General features: G+C 35.9%; 1 protein-coding gene across 2 annotated transcripts in view; it reads right to left on the bottom strand.

Moving 5' to 3' along the window:
- Nucleotides 1-3,265: 3,265 nt before the first annotated feature.
- Nucleotides 3,266-3,495, bottom strand: part of ANXA4 (annexin A4) — a 75,109-nt gene continuing 74,879 nt past the window's right edge. For both annotated transcript variants that reach the window (XM_007453419.1, XM_007453418.1), the window contains exon 13: nucleotides 3,266-3,495. This exon is cut by the window's right edge and continues 83 nt beyond it. The gene's annotated coding sequence lies outside the window, so the exon portion shown is untranslated.

A 3,495-nucleotide genomic window follows, 5' to 3' on the forward strand; every position in this document is an offset into this window, starting at 1 on the left:
GTTGTGTTAGTTTCTGCTGTATAACAAAGTGAATCAGCTATATGTATACATATATCCCCATACCCCTCCCTCTTGCGTCTCCCTCCCACCCTCCCTATCCCACACTTTAGGTGGTCACAAAGCACCGAGCTGATCTTCCCGGGTGATGCAGCTGCTTCCCACTAGCTATCTATTTCACTTTTGGTAGTGTATATATGTCAATGCTACTCTCTCACTTGGTCCCAGCTTACCCTTCCCCCCTCCCTGTGTCCTCAAGTCCATTCTCTACAACTGCATCTTTATTCCTGTCCTGCCCCTAGGTTCATCACCCTTTGGCTACTTTCTAAATAAAATGTTTATAATGAAAATATTTATAATGAAATAACCATAAATGAAATATTTATAATGAATTACTCAAATAGAGTAATATGATAAATACCTATCACAAGTATGATAACTTAAATTTTAATAAAAACTTCAATGTATTATATTTGTTTTGATTAATTCTTTTAAGTAGAACAATACAGGTAGGCAGAAGCTCCCTCTCCATCTCAGTCTGTTTCTTTCCCTCCACTCTAGTGACCACTATCCTCAGAATGGTGTATATCATTATTCCCATGCACGTTCTTATACGTGTACCCATAGCAATACGTTTTCTTTTGCACGTTTAGACATGTAAATTAAATGGAATCATTCATACCTATCATTTTGCACCTTTCTTCTCTCTCAAAAGTATACTTTTGAGACTTATTCAATTAACACATCTATAGTTAATTTTCACTGCTCTTGTGTGACACCCAAAATTTATCCTTTCCCTCACTGAGGGAGTTAGGTTGTTTCTACTTTACTGCTCTTATAGAGCAGCATTAAACACCATGTGCAAGACAGTCACCAAATAGATCCCCAGAAGTGAATTTGCTGGGAACTTTTCAACTTTATTATCTATTGCCAAATTGCTCTCTGAAATGACTGCACCAGTTTATACTCCCATCAGCAGTATATGTAATTTGGACATCCCAGTGTACTCACTCTGAGAAGTCTGAACTGAGAGAGGCTAGCCGAGGCAGCTTGGTGGAGGTAGTGGGTAGGGGAGGAGCAGAAAATGATTGCTGCTAGGGGATCAGCCTGCATGCCCAGAATTTGTCAGCACAAAGGATACGCATGGAACAAATGTGGGCCACTATAAGACAGCCAGCATGGAATCATCTTAGATCCTGTCTAAAAGGCCTGGGTGGAAAGACAAACAGACTTCAGCACAAAGAGCTTGAATTCCTAGGGGCTGAAAAAGGAGAACTGCATTTGCTTTGCCAAAGGAACTAAAGATGAGTATTTTACTGGCGATGGAGTTGTAAAGGAACTCAGGAGAATGCCAACAAGAATCAGCTTTAAACATCTGACAGAACTAAAAAACAAAAAACATCTGACAGGGTCACACAGCATTGATCATCTACCACCACAGCACTAACAGATAAGAACTTTCCGGCTCCCATTTATTCTCCTTCCTTCTGCTAGGTTGGGGAGGGGAAGGTAGGGTCTAGAAAGAAGACTAGGTGAAGAAAGAAAAGAAGCCCACCATATCGCCCTCCCCAAACTCCAGCTTCCTGCTGGCAATAAGCCAGATCTGAATGAGGGGAGAAGCCTCAACTGTAAATGAAGTTTGGAATTTTGACTGAAAACATTAATTGCTGAAATGACATGGTTCTATAGTAGGACTTTTTAAAGCCTAAGAATGACCAGAAAAGTCACGACCCTACCCTCTATCTGAATTTTCATCTAAAGACAGGAGAAAAACTGGACCCAATGAATAAATGTGAATGGACAGTGGGAGAAAAAAACCAAAGTTGCTTCCTAGTTATATTACAAAGTCATGCTTGTTCAATACATCAATCATTCCTCCAGGGTGGCTTTAACCTACTCTGTAGAAAGCTTTCCATCAACATATGTAATTTGTTTTAAAATTCTGGCTAAGCCATATATAACTTAAAGATAACCGCCCCCCCCCCCAAGTTTGTAATGCTTCCAAAGCCAAATAACGTTAATTTGGAAATTCCATGCTCTTCTGGGTAGGTATTGAAGCAGCAGTACTACTTACTATAATTAACTGGAATGACTAAGTATTCAAGTAAATAGCTTTCACTAGTAGTCAAGCACTTGTAATAGGCAAGTAGAAACAGATCCTTATATTTCACCCATCAAAATACAACAAATACCTATAGAATGAAAAAAGAAGACAAATATTCTTATTTAATATGAATGTTCTACTTAAAACCGAGAGCATCACTCATTTCCAGAGATAAATATACTATTTTATATCATTAAGTAGTGTTTGGTATATATGAACATTAGTTTTACAGCAGTAGAGGTACATAAGATTAAATATGTTATTTTTCCTAATGTTGTACTTTCTAATAGAAATTGAGTAACACAAATCCTTCAAAAATATCTACTTTCAGAGTCCAGGATGAAAAAACTCACAAGCAGAAAAGTCAGTCAGAGAAAGCATACACTTCATTTGAAAGGCACTGTGTTTTATTGAAATTATTTTTCCATGTCGTATACAAAGTGAACTTTTAAATTAAATCCAAGTACACCTTTACAGTAATTCTAGAGTTGAAAGGCACAGTGCAAGTATAAATTACTACAAATCAACAAAATTGAAAATGATTTTAAAAATTTTGGGCACAAAAATTTTTCTTTAAGTAAAAATAAATTCAGAGCACTACACCATCACCAGAATACGCAGTTTGACACAATTCTTTCACATCCATCTTCAAGCTGGATCAGTACCATTATTATTATTTTATTATATTGTTATTATTAACCATAATATTGTGGAATGTTCAGCATTTATGTTTGGTAACCAGACATATATGATCTGTATAACCACACTTAGAATTGAATTCGTTCAGAAGAGTTGGTGAGTTTGGTATACTTTAACCTGGAGAGACTGAGATGGTAACATAAGATGTGATGGAGGAAGTCTCTAATGCCAAACTTAGTAAAGATCAACTAACACTTTAGACGAAAACCTAAACAAAGGAGATCTGTGGATGCTTTCAAATTATGACATGTAAAACAGCAAATTGGATAGATTTCTTACTAACTAGATGCTCACAATTTCAAATCAAGAAATTACTAGCCACTCTAAAAATAGAATTAGGGAAGAAATGTGATTTTAGAACAGTCTTCCAGTCTTCCATTTCAACAGTTTTCACCAAAAAGAAAATATGAAATAATTTAATATATTCCAATTTCTGTGAAACACAAACAAGGAAGAAATCTGTTGAAAACATGGAGCACATTCTTATTTCTAATTTAAAATCTCCTTTTAGGTTTTATAAGCTTTGAAAAGCAAGTACAGCTTTAAAGCATCATAGTGAGTAATTATAGATGAATAATAATGCAGTCTATATCTTAGGAGGCATCTGTAGGCATTTTAATTGGAAATAACCATTCTGAGATAATGCTAGTAGCAGTGTAGAAAAATGAAGTTAAAAAAAATTCGAAGTGTAGGGA

This window comes from Lipotes vexillifer, unplaced genomic scaffold (genome assembly GCF_000442215.2).
Source record: "Lipotes vexillifer unplaced genomic scaffold, Lipotes_vexillifer_v1.1 scaffold253, whole genome shotgun sequence".
Classification (NCBI taxonomy): domain Eukaryota; kingdom Metazoa; phylum Chordata; class Mammalia; order Artiodactyla; family Lipotidae; genus Lipotes; species Lipotes vexillifer.